We start from the raw sequence: 16,499 nt of genomic DNA on the forward strand, positions 1-16,499 counted from the left end.
CAAGAATGGAAAGGTGTTGCTTTTCACAGGACCTAACAAGAGGCACACAAATCAGCTGGACTTGTCTAGTGATCCTCATGAACCCTTCCTGCCAGGAAACTTTCCCCTTTGGCTGGGAGCATACCATAGTCCCTGCTCTTTAGCTGCATGTGTCCAGATCCTCTGCTGGTATCTATTAATGTCTTTCCATGAAGCATTGTCCCTGCTGTGACAACTAAACAATACTCAACACTTGGGTCTTCAGGAAGAAAAAAATAATTTGTAGATAAACCTCAAAATTCATTTTTCTTATGTTCAATTTTCATAATGACCAAAATCTATGTAACAAGGTCTGTTAAGCAAGCTAATGCCAAAACCTAAAAGCTATCATATTTATTCTTATTATTCTACTATTGTATTGTCCTTGTTTGTCACATAGCATAAGTGCAAAGATTATTTTTTTTCAGAGTAAAAATAAGGGCAACAGAAAATACAGAATTTGAATAATCTATAAACTTCAGGGTACATAGTTTGTTATCCATATGTAGATTTGAGATGAAATTCTGCTTTGATGAACCTCATGCAAATTCTTTTTCATGATTACTCTCACATTCCAGTAGCACTGTATACATTTTATGGCTCAAGTTCTATAAGTGGGTATTTTAATATTTATAGGCTGCTTTCATTTTTAATCTTTTTAAGCTAAGCCACAGAATGTTCTGTGAGATGATTTATGTTCAAGGCACTCTGCTAGGTGCTGCGTGTGAAGAACAGAAGTGTTGTTTTTGTCAATACTTGCTTAAGAATATAAAAATTTACTTCAATTATAAATAGCCCATGTATTTTTTAAAAAAGTAGTGTAGCAAGATACTTTTCCTCTACTATTACAAAAGTAATTTTATAGGTCCTGGCTATATTAAGTTTTAATTCTTAATTAGGTTTAGCAAGTGTTTAGGCTTCTTGGGATCCCTTAGTAAAGCACCACAAGTTGGGTGGCTTAAAACAACAGAAATGGATTGTCTCATAGTTCTGGAAGCTGGAAGTCTAAAATCAAAGTTTCAACAGGGCCATGCTCCCTCTGAAACTTGGAGGAGAATCCTTCCTTGTCTCTTCCTAGCTTCTGGTCATTTGTAAACAATCGTGACTAGCAGCTGTATGACTCTCACCTCTGCCTGGCCTCCCATGGCATCCTCTATGTGTGTCTTCATCTTCATATAGTGGGCTGCCAGTCACACTAGATCCAGAGCCCCTCCTACTCCAGTATGACATCATCCTAATTACACCTGCAATGATCCATCTCCAAATAACATCACATGCAGAAGCATATGAGGCAACTTTTCACATTATAATACTTCTAATGAAAATTTTTAATAGATTATTAAAGGAAGCAAAGTCATCTACTCTTTGTAAGTTTACCTTTTTAAGTAATAAAATTGTAGTTCAAATTACAGTGTACTCTTCATCACATAAGAAATTTGGTAGTTTTAGGGCCTGGCAGAGTGGCTCAAGTGGCAAGAGCACCTGCCTAGCGAGAGGCTCTGAATTCAAACACCAGTGCTGCCAAAAAAAAAAAAAAATTAGTAATTTTAGTTAGAGTTGTATATTACTTCAGTTCTCAATAATTATTTTGGGTTATTGCATTTACAGCTAAGTTAAACTACATCAACTCTAATTGATTAAATCAGAATTCCACATAATGTTAATTAAAGCATGTTGTAGATTAAGCACAGTAATTATATAAGCAATTGTATTTAATGGAATATTTTCATGAATCAGAATCAGAATATTGCATAATAAACCTGAAAACAGCTACACTGAATCCCTAATGTATTTCACAAAACACACTGCACTGAACTGCTAAGACATCTGACTAACGCACATGAAAATAAGGTAGCTTGAAGACCTTCAATGGTAGATCCTAATTAACTCCTCATTTCCAGTTCCCTGACTGTTTCCGCAGTTATGGCTTCTAGAACTATTTCCTCTTCCCCCCGTGGATGCCCTATGGGGGTCTCTGGCCAGAACATCCATCCTTGTTGTACCAGACCAGAGTAGGTGAGGCAAACACATCCAATGACAACTCAAAATGTTATAGTATATGGGTGCTATAATTAGACTTATAATTTACTTATGAGTTAAACTAAGAGGCTAATTTCATGACTTATCCATGTAACACTGAAAGAGTGTGTCCTAAGTTTCAAACTGACTCAAGAGTAAATGTTTCCCCAGTTGGGAAAAACAACCTCTCCATGAAAATGAACTGACAAACAAGCATGCATAATCTGGAAAAAATAATTTGTGACAACCAAGTGATTGGGTTATCAGTTATTGCTGTGGTTTAAATGTGTTCCCAAAAGTTTCTATGTTGGAAATTTAATCCTTAAATTCATATGTTAACAGTGAAGGTAGGACCTCTGGGAGGTAATTTAAATTAGATGAGGTCAGGAATGAGGGGGCCCCACTAATGGCATTAGTGGCTATACAAGAACAGGAAAAGAAATCTGGCACTCAGGCTTGCTCTGTCTCACCATGTGCCACCCTTCACCACCGGATGCAGCAAGAAGGCTCTCACCAGGTACCGGCTCCATGCTCTCGGACTTCCCAGCCCCCAAAACTGTGAACTAAATAAACCTGTATTCTTTATAATCGAGTCATTCTATGGTATTCAATAATAGCAACAGAAAACAGACCAAGACAGTTATTGAATTTCTGGTATAATTAGCATGGATCACTGCTGTCCTAGATAGAATTTGTCAGTAATTTAGAGCTGTATTCAATATTCTAAGGGATACTATCTGATGTCTGCTAAGCAGAAATTGTGTTGCTGGATGTGTTTATATCCAGCTGCCTATCTCAAGCAATATTGATCTGAAATATCATGCACAGTTTTCATTTGGTGAAGCAGCAAATGTGAATGGACATTTAATGGCTTTGTGTCAGGGTCAACAAAATTTCATAAAAGAATGAGTATTTGAAGTGTCCCTGCACCTGTCACAAGTTATGAAAGAAACACAAGGGTGTTCTAAAGAGGCAACACTGAGACTGAGCTAGCTAAGACTGTCCAAGGATCAACTCATTATTTATGGCAATAATAATTCTGAGTAGAGTTTATTCCTAAGAATTAATTCTGAACTAGAACTTGAAATCAAATTAATGTTCTTTTTAGACTCACAATGTAAATGCTAGCTTTTGTCTTTCTTTTAAAATACTTAGGATTCTGTTCATTTTTATTTATTATCTTTAGCCAAACTGCTTTCATACAGAAACATCTTTGAGCCAGGTACCAGTGGCTCACCTCTGTAATCCTAGCTACTTGGGAGACTGAAATCAGGAGGATGGAGGTGCAAGGCCAGCCCAGGGCAAATAGTTCGTGAAACCCCATCTCCAAAAATCATCAGCAAAATGAACTGGAGGTGTGATTCAAGTGGTAAAGCACCTGCTTTGCAAGTGCAAAAAAAAAAAAAGTGCCTGAGTTGAAATCCCAGTTCCACCAAAAAAAAAAAAAAAAAAAAGGTGTTATACGAAATCCTAAGTAATAATCTGCTCTTGTAGAGAGAGAGCAGAATGAAGTATAGAGAATATCTGGCTTTACATTTAGAAGACAAAAGGTTGTGATCAGCAACCCTGGATCTCCAGCAGAGGCCTCCTTTAGTTCTCATCTGTAAAATTGGAATAAAAAGACCCATATTACAGCTGTGTTATGGGGTTTAAACCAGATAACCAAAAACATCAGCAAATGGCCTGAACCATGCGTTGTCCATGACATGCAAAAATTTCTAAATTGTCCAACTATATGGGAACTCAAGGTAAAAGATGTAGGCAAGTCTTTGTAGTGGGGAAAAAATATTAATCTAATCAAAGTATGCCGTGGTCTTCATTGTTATAAATGATCATTAGGATTATACTCTGATCCACTTTTCTCACACTCAAGCTACTAATTAGGAAATTATTAATTAGAAAAATTATTTTTTCTATTGACAACTGTTGACAAAGTATACCAACTTGAAAAAAACAGTTTTCCAGTAACTATTTCTCCTAAAAGGAGAGAAACCACTTAAAAACAGGCTTTAATGGGAGGAAATATTCCTTTTTGACACTTTGGGGTAATAAGGATTTTCTTCTTAAAAGCCTAAACTAACTAGACTAAAATAATTAGCAATACACTTACGCTCTGTGTCTATGGCAAATCAGCAATCTGCCAGTGAAAACTCCCAAGAGAATTTGTACATGAATTCAATAAATGTTTATTGGACAACTACTGTGTGATAGTTACTGTCTCAAGGTAATCCACAGCAAAACCGTAGAGGGTGAAGTTCACATCAATACCTTCCCTCTCAGCAACTTCTCTGTCCAGTGTGCTGTTACCTCTCACTACCCAGGAAACCCCACTACTACCATCACCATCCCAGATGAAGTATCATATCCTGTCTGTCTTTCTAGATGGTTCTCAAACAGAAATTTGTCTCCACTCTTCCTGCCAAAACTGACCTCTTCAGTGTACCCCAGAAAGAAGGGCTATCATTCGACTATCTGATAAATGGGGTGCAGATAGCTCAGACATACCACAGTAGGAACAATTGCTTAATAACCACAGGAAAGAATTCCTAATGAATCAGGAGGGTAAGTATGCCCTACACATGCTAAAGTATATCATATCCATGTCTGCCCCTGCTCCAGTGGTATGCAAGGAGAGCCTCATCCTAGGTTGCAAGCATTTTGGTTTTGCCCACTTCTTTGGTGCAATTGACTACTCCATCGATGGCAGGACACTTGACATACTTTCTATGATTCAGGCCATAGGTCACTCTGGACCTGAACTATGCCCATGGCTTCAAGTTACAAATAAGAAATCTACTCTGTTCTAGCAGTAGGCCACACAGTCATGCCCTTGATTGTATTCCAAAAATTTTAAATCATTTACAATTGTGTACACACAGCCACACAAACATAGGCTTGCCTATTTTTGCCCTTTAAGTTTTTTCTCCTGTACTACCTGCCTTTTGGAGAATTGAGCACAAAAAGATCCAGATTAAATTATATTACCATGTAGTAGATACAGCTGGTATTTAGAAATCATAAAGGTCGCTTCACTTTTTCTTCAGAAACATAAAAGAAGCCAATATATGTAACATATTACTCTTCTTTTTCTGTCCTATCCTCAATGTAGGAGTGTGAGCAGCTGCTTCCTCAACAGATACCTAACCTAAATAACTATTTTTAAACATGAAAAAAAAGAAATCTCCGGGAACTTTCATTTACTGAAGATCTGTGCTCCTTGCATTTGTACTCACAATTTCAACAATGGATCTTGTGATCAAAATACTTGGAAAGTGATTTAAATTTGTTGTACATTATATGTTTTAGTAATCTGACACTATCCCTGGGAATTTAGATAGGAAACATTAGAATGTTTCCTTCACAGTCAGCCTTGCTCAATAATGATTGACTAATTTGTATATAATTATTTGTAAAAATTGAGGCATAGCATATTTAAGTGATTTAAGTATGAGTTCATATACCATTAGTGTGAAGTTGAGAATACAAGCCAAGTGCTTAGGCTTTTTTTGAACTTATTATTGAAATTTCAGCACACAAATGTGGCATAGTATATTAAACTCCATTACCTGCTTTCAACAATGGTTAACATTATATTTTGCCAAAATTATTTTATCTTTCCTCTTTCAACTTTTTTCTTATTGCAGTATTTTAAAGCAAAATATAAATACTTCAGTGTATATCTCTGATAAGGTAATCCTTAGATTTTATATGTATTAGTGGTTGTCAACAATATTCAAATGGTGGCTGAAGGACTCAGACACATACAGCTATGTATTTCTCTCCTATGTCTCTCCCTCCCTCAAAAAAGGAATCTGAAGCACGTGGTAAAACCAAGAGGAAACCTCAACAAACCAGAGGCTACATAGCTAAACAGTATACTGCCATTATCTTTTCTTTAAATAGCACCTCTGACATTTGTCAGGATGGTAAAAGAACTTGGAGGTAGATCAAACCAATTAAACCACTGAACCTTCACTTGGGCCTATCCAAGTGTCCAATGAGACCATTTGACATCAGAGGGCCACCATTTTCTCAACATGGGTTCTGTGTACAGCCATGAAGTTTGATTATGCATGTACAGACCACTAATTACTTCTCTCTTCCTTATCTCCAAATCTCCTTTCCTTATTCTTCAGACTACCTTGCTTCTCTATTCCTTAAGTACCCTTAAACCTTATTCTCAGGGAGGCAGATTTGAGTTTGGGGTTCCCCCCTCCTCAGGCTTGACTGCCTGCTTTGCAAAACTACTGGTTTCAGTGAATGACACACTGCATGGTAGGTTAAATGGGCCTAATTCAGTAAAAGTGGTGCCAGGTCTCCCAAGATGTCAGTGTGCACCATGATGATTGCCAGGGGGAATTACCCTCTTCATTCTGCAACAGCACCCCAATGGAGAATGAACTGAAGTTCTATTCCACATCCCTGAACATGGTAGATGAGAAGAGCTGCACTATGGGGAAAGCCTTGGTGGACCAGAGGGAGCTGTACCTGGACTTGCCCTACCTCCACAGAGGACTATAAGGTATATGGCTACATGACCAACTCTCCTCCTAAATGTAACAGTCATGCTGCAGGGAGTCAAGACCTTGTTCCTGGTGCCTCTCAATTAAAGGTCTTGTGAGATGTAAAGGGGGTAGGAGTAATCCAAATCAGTAGGCCAACAAATAGAAAAGCCAAAAAGAAAGCCAATAATCTTGATGATAGATATATGAAATGTCAACTCCAAAGTTACTTTAGAATATTTAAGTATTTTCCAGGTCTATGACTAGCACAAGCAAATGCCTCTTTTATCTTCCACCAGATTCCTAGAAAAGTCATGAAGTAGCAACTCTACTGGGTACTCCAGAAGTCCTGAGGTTATATGAAGGCTGTGTATATACCTAATTTGCTGTGAAAATTGTGGTTGGTGGTTAATAAAATATAAATAAAATTCTTAAGTGCCTTACCTTGTTAAATATATATTTGGTATATAATTTAACAAAGGATCTCTGATATTACTATATTATGGGTTTATAGAAATTTTAATTCTATTCTAACTTTAATATGGAATTTTGATTTTGCACTCATTAAAGGACAATCCATTCACTACAGAGGGAAATAACTTACCTGTAGAGTGTCCATAAAGTCTGAAAACAGAGACAACTATGCATAATAAATGATTTATTGATATTATATTACAATACATGATATGTTTGATGTGTTATCCCTCATTAGCAATGCATAGTTTTATATGCCAGGCAGAACTGCAATGAGCAGGATGTATTAACACAGCATTTCTAGCCATTGCTGCACAGGCATCTGTAATGCATCCCCTCAGGTCAGTAGTTCTTAGATAAGATCCCTGGAATCAGCAGGATCAACAATGTCTAGGAATATTATAAATTCAAGTTTGGGGGCTTCACCTCAGCCCCTGAATCAGAGACTCTGACTAATAGTCAAATCTTTTAACAAGCTCTGCAGTTGATTCTGGTACAAGCTGAAGTTTGAGAACCACAGGCTCAGATTATTTGTGTTTCTGATTTTCACTGGGAAGGGGGGAAAACTCATACTTTTACCATGTCCTATGCTTGCCAGATGGCAAATAAAAGTATAGGAGTACTCTCGATTAAATTTAAACTTCAGATTGAAAGAAAAGTTTTTAGCATAATTTTATATCCTTTGCAAGTATGTTCTACGTGTAGATATTTTACATATGTAAGGTATACATAAGTATCTTATGCTTACTGACATTAAAAAACTATTTGTTGCTTATCTGATACCATTTAATCCTGTGTCCTAATTTTTTTCTGGCATCCTTTTCCCATACCTAAGGGTGTGTTGATCTGGACAGCACACAACATACCCCACAGGGCTACGTCATCCAAATCAATTTTAGAAATTATCATCTTTCCAGTCCTTCACCACTCTGGGGTCATGTAGAAGTGTTCTTGGGGTGACCTTCCTCCACCATCAAGTGCACCCACTAATTGGTAGTCAGTTGACATGGGCAAACACAGTAAAGAGGCACCCAAATTTCCAAATTTAGTGATCACCATGTGAGTAGAAACAGTGGGAATTAGCTACTGACAAAAGCTAAAGAAATGTCTACGAAGCTTATCTAGCTATCTCTAACTTACAAAATGTGTCGTTCTTTTCTCTGTTCAAAAAGCCTTATTTTATGCAAAGTACTGGATTTCTAATAAGAAATAATTAACTGTGGATAAAAAGAAGTTTATATTCTTTAGCCGAGCTGCAGGCTGATTGTGGGTCCTTGTCTATAATTGGCCCTCTATAAGTCATAAAATTACAACCAAAAAAATTTGAAATCTAAATCTTTGCTGAGTTTATATTGTCATTTCTCTTTCATTTTTAACTATTTGCTACCCTGCTTTATCTCTTTAAATGTATGTAAAATAAAATGCACAGAATTTAAATGTACAGTCCGGTACATTTTGGTAAGCACATATGCTCACTCCCATCAAGGTAAAGAACATTTCACTCACTCTAGCAAAGATCTTCATGGCTGGGGGTGTGGCTCAAGTGGTAGAGTGCCTGCCTAGCAAGCACTAGGCCCTGAGTTCAAAACCCCAGTCACACACACACACACACACACACACACACACACACACACACACACACAGATCTTCATGCTCTTTTCCAGTCAATACCCCCTACAGAGACAATTGTGGTTTTGACTGTTATCATCATAGAGAAATTTTGCTTGTTCTAGAACTTCATGCAATTGCTTTCCTTGTCTACATATTCAAAACTATACAGCAGGGAGTTTAAGATATCTATTAATTTTTCTCTAGAAACACATGTAAAGCACTAAAGATAGTACCCCAGTCTCCACCCTCAAGGTCAGAGGAGCATATCTGACATTTATTCTGGCTGAAGAGGAAGCGTCAGAACCTGAGAAAGGGATAGGGAAAGAGATCTCCAGAATGCCTCCTGAGATGGGACCCCAAGTCAGGAAGAACTCAAGCCAGAGGACCCAGGAAGGGATGTCTGTAAGGGGCAATGCCAGCAAGGGAAATGCCTCCAGCACCTTGGCAGGCTCCTTAGGGTGGCCACTCCATTGCCTACAGCACCCATCCCTAAGCCTCTGGTTGTCTAGTACCTGGAACCATGCCACTCTGGTCCTCCAAGACGACAGATTTATTTCTATAGCATTTCAGGACTCTTAGTTGGGAGAAAAGTGCTTGTATCTTAATCTGGGGGGGGCAGATCCTAAAGTAAAAAGAGAAGGGTATAGATACTCCTGTTCCAGCTAATATAAGTTAAACATTCACCAAGTTATTTAATATTTTAATGCTTTTCAAAGTACTTACTGGAGTAGCATCTAATTATCATTTTAAAAGTACTGTCTAGATGAACATAAAATTTTAAATGCTATAGCACTATGAAATCTGCTATGTCCTCTGTGGAAAAAATATTTCTGTAAAGTTTCCTTTTGCTCACATTCCTGGGGGAGGGGTCCCAGAGATAAAAGAACATACAAATTCAAATACTTGTAGTACTATTATGGGTAACTTATATAAGAATATATAAATGTTGTATCATTTGAGACACATTTAGAAAAACACATACAAAGAATAAAATGCATGTTAAATGCAACCCAAAAATGTTGGAGTTCATCACAAATCTTCCCTCCTGGTGAGTTTTTCTCTGACTTCCAGAGTCTAAGGCAAACTTAGATGTGAATTCTCCTGTAAAGAATCCAAAATCGCTCTCATTCACCTAAGGTTAGCCCATCCCTATCATGTCACAAGGATCCTCACTTTCTTTGCATTTAAGAAAGCCTGGTAAGATCCTCACCCATACAAGCCTTCCTGTTTCAATGCTGTTACAGGTTGCATTCTTGGGAGCAAGCTTTGAACACAAAATTTCAGGAACAAGATGTTTACTAAGGATTGCCACCTGTGAAGAGAAGGGGGGATGAAGCAAGATTGGACTGAGCAAGCAGTTGAACTGCAATGCAAACCAATCACAGATGAGTGCTCTGAGGTAAGTATTGTCCATCAGAATGTGCCCAACAAGGCTAGAGGAGTAGGTCTCTGTATCCCTGTCTCTCTCAGTCACTAGATGCAGGCTGCCTCAGCTAAGTATGACTGAGGACCTGTGGAGGGCCTGAAGGAGCTGACAGCTATAGGCGATCTGCAGACAGTATACTGAACATCTGGACATCAAGTTCATCCTTGAAGGTAGATTTAAGTATCTGCCATCAACCATTTAAGTATCTACCACAACTCTCCTCCTCCAACTCTCTACAATAGAAGTCCACATGGATTTCTCTCAATCTCCCAAAGCACCAGGCCCTTATCATAGAGTAGGTTCATGTGTCTGGGACACTCTTCCCATCCTCCTTACCTGTCCAACTGCTTCCTGTTCTTCAGCTCTCATCCTTAGAAAGGCCTTCCCTCACCACTCCTTTCTAACACTCATCTCCACTTGTGATTTGCTTAAGGCCGTAATCCCCTGCTTAAACACCCTCTATGAAAGCAGGATGAAATTCACTTTGATTGCCCCATATCTTCAGCAGTGAGCCATGTGCCAAGTATGAAGTAAATATCCAGTATGCATTTGAGGGACAGATTAATTAACTTAATATATCTAACATTTTTAATTTGGGCTCCTCTAGAAGTCATCCACAAAGCAAGGATTTGAGTGCAAGTATTTTAATTGAAAGATAACTCCAGAAACACTGGCAGGAAATTGGAAAATGAGACAGGAAAGGAAAGGCCATCAGTTCATTACCCATTGCCACTGTGGGCAACTGGAGCATAATCCTGCTGGGGAAATCTGAGGACCAGCACTGAGTGTGTGTCTTGAGCTTATCCATCCAAGAAATAAAGGACCACATATTATACAATCCTATATATATGAAGTGTCCAAAATAGATCAACTCATTGAAGCAGAAAGTGGAGACAGAGGATGACTGAAGGGGAGATTTGGAGTAACTACTCAGGTATGGGGCTTGTTTTGGAGGGATAAAATGTTCTGGAATTAATAGTGATGCTTGTACAACACTGTGAATATACTAAAAACCACTGAATTGCATGCTTTAACGTGATGAATTTTACATTATGTGAATTATATCTCAATAAAACAAATTGAAGAAAGAAAGAAAGAAAGAGCTGAGATATTTGTTTGCTAGTTCCACTCATGAAGATGGGGTGTTAATTTCCATATTATCTCCGACCTATCCTGGGCACAGGTGGAACAGGCTCCCAACAGCTTTTTGGCAAACCTTTTGGCAAAGATGTAGATACCAGCAGCTTGCAGTCGGAAGGTGTGATACACTGAAACAGGAAATAAGAAATGGAGAGACCAAGCCTGCCTGGCACATTCAAAGATGAGTCATTCTGTGGGAAAGGAGGATTTCCTTAACAGCCTCCAGCTCAAAGAACTTACTACTCTAGACTTACTCTGAACATATAAATACATAGGTGACATGTCTAGGAACCCAATTATCTCAGCTGTAACCCCAAACCAAATAAAGATACGAAATGGAGAAAAATAAACAGTGCTTTCTGAAGAATGTAAAATTGGTAGATTGAGTAATGATCCCCACTCTGTAAATCTACCTTCTAGTCCTAAGAACCCAGATGTGATTGGGTGAAGGGTCTTGAGGTGGGGATATTATTCTGGATGATCAGGATGGGCCCAATGAAATAAAAATGGTCCTTATATGTGGAAGAAGAAGGAGCCAGAGATAAAGAGAGGTGAGCAAGGAAGCAGAGGCTAGAGTGATGCACATGGAAGGTGCAGGAAGAAACCACAAGCTAAGCAATACAAGTAGCTATTAGAAGTAAAACCTTTCCCTCAGAACTTCCAGAAGGAACCAGTCCTATCTTGACTTCAGTCCAGCAGTGACAACGGTTGCAGACTTCTGACCTCCCTAACTAGAGAAAAACAAATTTGTGTTGTTTCAAGACACTGTATGGATGCAATTTGCACGTTGACAATGGTAATCCATGGACTATCTGAGACACTTTTCCAGAAGGGCTTAAAAGATGATCATCATATTTCCACCCCCAAGATACACTGCAAAATTTAGAAGAGCTTAAAATAACAAAGAGAATGAAACACCATGTATTTTGGATTTCTTTTGATCAATATAGTTAATTCTATTTTTAATCTTTTCAAAATATCATACTTACATTTCACATAATAAGTCTTTGTATGATTCCTTTTTAGAATAAAATATGATTTGAACTAGAGTGTGTACATATTCATTTTACTATTGAATGTCACACAATTTACCTTTTACAGTTAGATTTACAAATTATATCACGCCAAGTAAAAATTCTTACTAGAATATTGGCATATGAAAAAAATGGATAAATTCCCAGAAAATAATATGTTTACAACTCTAAAAATACTGAGAAGTTTAGTAGAGTAAGTAGAAATAATCCTACTATGTATTAATGAATATTTGATCATGTACAACGTGGATTGAAGGGAGAGGGCTGCCAAGCATGAAGGTGAGTGTATGAGGTCTCTGAAGGTAAGAATGAAACAGGATAGCTAGAAGAAGGTAGTAAAATCTTCTAAAAGTAGGGGAGGGCCAGGCATGGTGGTACACATGCGTCCCAACTACTTGTGAGGCAAAGGTAGGAGGATGGAGGTCTGAGGTTACAGACCCAGGCAAAAGCACAAGATCCTACCTGAAAAACAGACAAAAACCAAAAGAACTAGGGGTGTGGCTAAAGTGGTAGATCACTTGCCTAACAATGGAGAGACCCTGATTTCAATTCCCACAACTGCCCAAAAAGGCAAGGAGGGGACTTTTAGGGAGTTTAAAGGACATAAAAGAAATGTTCAAAGGACACCTGGTAAGACTCATGGAGCCTACCCTGTGATTGGAGTCTATTTTCCACATTATCATAAGACAACAGAAAATAAAATTTAACCATGTCATGCCTGTGTTTAAAATGTTCTGGTTTAATAGAGAACAAGAAGCCATGCTCCATAATCTCAAAGGCATGTAAAGCCCTTAAGGGTTAGGTGCCAGTCTACTTGTTTAGTTTTATGACCACCCCCCTCCCCTCCACCCCACAATTGTGCCAGACTCTTCATTGAAACAGCTCATTGTCTGTCTTGTCTCAAGGCCTTTGCAAATGTTCTACCTCTGACTGGAATGAGTCCTTCTTGCTCTTGACAAATATCCATTGCAGTTTCTCTATCTTCTCAGTGGAGTTTCTGCTTAGAAAAGGCATTCTACTGGGAGTCTGGCATCCATCCAGCATATTTTTACCAGACATGCCGAGGTCATAAAACCCTGACTGCTCTTTACTGTGGCCAATTCTCAGCCCCATGGGACCCAAATCATGCTTATGCTTCACACTGTGCTACCAGTAAGAGTATTGTTTGTCTCTGACCCAGGAGTATTATGTCTTCTCCCAACCTACATGGAACAGGATGCCTTGTTAGCTTGAAAGTAGGGTAAAAATCACAGATTCTCACAGACCTTGACACTTCCCTATCTCTCCAGATAGGGTTTGTGGTCTTTTCTATCTGCAATTCCACAATATTTGCTCAAATAACTTATGTTATTACAGCAGAGCATGGGTTATGGCACATAGGAAATATCCAGAACAATGTTTGTCAAGCAAATAAAACATTTCTAGTTCAGTAAAGGTCTCTGCTCTGATAGCTGTTTCATTTTCTCCTAACTAAAACTGGATCTATTTAAATGGAACAGACAAAATGAAACTGTCCCTTCATTGGCAGAGGAGTTCCTGAAATGACTAATGCTCTGAAAACCCTAGAGAATCTAAGAGTGACAGTACTGAGCTCTTTCAGTCTTTCCTCATGTCAGTTAAGTTTGGCCAGCGTGATCTTATTAACAATTCCTAGACTTTAAAAAAAAAAAATCTATTTTTAAAATATGCTTCCTATAGTCCAGGGAACTGTGTTTCTTGTCCTTAAGGGTTAAAGTTAAGTTCTCACATTTTGAGATTTTTTTTTTTTTAGAGAAAGATTTCTTCCAGAATATTCTAAGCTGTGGAAGAAAAAAGTCTCATTAATTATTGAATTCTTTTCTCGGTGATTTTATTATATTTTTCAGCCAGGAGGCATAGCAGCATATTAATAAGCTGAAAAAATAAATGAATAAATAGAATCTCACCTGATTATGAGATCATGCAAAGAAATGGAGAAAGTGCAATGCAGTAAGTGGAAACAACTGTTAGGAAAGCCTCGAAGTGAGGATGCTGTAAGTAATAGACACCCCTCTAGACAAGGGGAACAGGTTGGCTTTACAAGATGAAAGTCAGAATTATCACGCTGATGAGCTACAAAAGAAACACATGCTTCCTCTTGCCCAAGTAGGAGGAAAAGAATATTTACTATACTCAAAACTAGTTAAAAAGTTGCATTTAGATTAAGAACTGAAATCAAAGTCTTTAATATGTGAAATCAGATTTACATTGATGAAAAGCACATTTTATTTTTCAGCTATCGTATAGGCAGGGCTAAATTCCCACTGGGATAGTCCCATGCTAAAGGAAAGAGACTGACTCAGTCCCTCTTTCCCTGCTGGTCTGGTGACCTGTGAGACCACACTAAGGTTATGATAACACAAGTTTATATTACAAGTAGTGCTATGTACCCTACACTTTAGCTCCAGGGCTTGCTCTATGCAGAAGGTTAAAAATGTTTTGCCAAAACATTCCAATATGTGGAATTAAGAAAACACTGCACACTTCATTCAAGCTTAATCTGCTTTTCTTAATTTTATTCTACACTTGAAAGTGGAAAACTAGCCCCACGGAAACACCAATAGTCAAAGCAATATAAGTAGGGGAGATGAGATGCCTAGCATTTGGAGAAAAAGATTCTACATAGCCTCCTAATTTTGTCAGATGTGCTGTGCTGCCCTTATTGTGCCTCATATGGTTGGTCTGTATTTCGGGGCACTGGGAGGAGATTGCATACTCTCTATAAACTTCATTTAGGTGTCCAGTACTTCTTCTGCAATTGATAAAAAAGAGTGGGAAAAGCAAAAATGATCAAGACTTAGCCCTTATTTTGGTGCCTACCTGCCGCTTTTACTGCAAAGCCAGATCAACATGACACCTTCTGTGTTCAAGTTTTATGTGCCAATTATTACTCTCTACCAGCATCTTCATTGTCAATCAGGAGCTGGGAAAAGTGAAATTGTGTTGAACCATTATCCTTTGGCAATTAAATAGTTTATTCAGAGAACTCTGGGTTCAGAATTGGATGGGAGGTGGTGGTGATCATGGTGTGAAAACAGAAACAACTTGGGAAAAGGAAAGAAAATTTAGGAGCCTCAACACCTCCCCTGCCCCATGCACTTTCCCTCTCCTGCAAGGCAGTCTCCTTTGCTCTGCTTACCAAATCTTTTCATTCTGCCCGTTCTCTTTGGGAGCTCCTGTGGGGAATATGGCGAAGATTCCAGACATTATCTTCTGTGCTACAAACCTATCCAGTACATGAATATTAACGAAATCATATTCTGTGTCATCCTGAGTACCAGGGTAGTAAGATGAGAACTACTGACAGAAACGTCAGCAAAGGCACCCCAAGGAAATATGGCAACCTGGGTTAGCATCATAAGAAAAGCATTTTTATGTTATCATTCGCTGGTAAATGGATGGAATTGGAGAACATCATTCTGAGTGAGGTTAGCCTGGCTCAAAAGACCAAAAATCGTATGTTCTCCCTCATATGTGGACATTAGATCAAGGGCAAACACAACAAGGGGATTGGACTATGAGCACATGATAAAAGCGAGAGCACACAAGGGAGGGGTGCGGATAGGTAAGACACCTAAAAAACTAGCTAGCATTTGTTGCCCTTAACGCAGAGAAACTAAAGCAGATACCTTAAAGCAAATGAGGCCAATAGGAAAAGGAGACCAGGAACTAGAGAAAAGGTTAGATCAAAAAGAATTAACCTAGAAGGTAACACCCACACACAGGAAATCAATGTGAGTCAATGCTCTGTATAGCTATCCTTATCTCAACCAACAAAACCCCTTGTTCCTTCCTATTATTGCTTATACTCTCTCTACAACAAAATTAGAGATAAGGGCAAAATAGTTTCTGCTGGGTATTGATGGGGGGAGCGGGAGGGGGCGGAGTGGGTGGTAAGGGAGGGGGTGGGGGCAGGGGGGAGAAATGAACCAAGCCTTGTATGCACATATGAATAATAAAAGAAAAATGAAAAAAAAAAAAAAAAGAAAAGCATTTTTAGGGCTGGTGGAGTGGCTCAAGAGGTAGAGCGCTTGCCTACAAGTGTGACGCCCTGAGTTCAAACCCCAGTACCGCAAAAAAAAAAAAAAAGCATTTTGACCCAATCACTGAAGTTTGTGCTTGGGGGCCACAAAATTGTGGGTTTGGGTAATTCTGTGAGTTTCATTTCCTTTTTTTTTTTTTTCAAATTGGGGAAATAGCTATCAAGTGAGAGTTGTTTTCTGCTTCCTCATTTGTAGTAAGAGAAATAGGGCTAAA

Source organism: Castor canadensis, chromosome 3 (assembly GCF_047511655.1).
Source record: "Castor canadensis chromosome 3, mCasCan1.hap1v2, whole genome shotgun sequence".
In the NCBI taxonomy this organism is placed as follows: domain Eukaryota; kingdom Metazoa; phylum Chordata; class Mammalia; order Rodentia; family Castoridae; genus Castor; species Castor canadensis.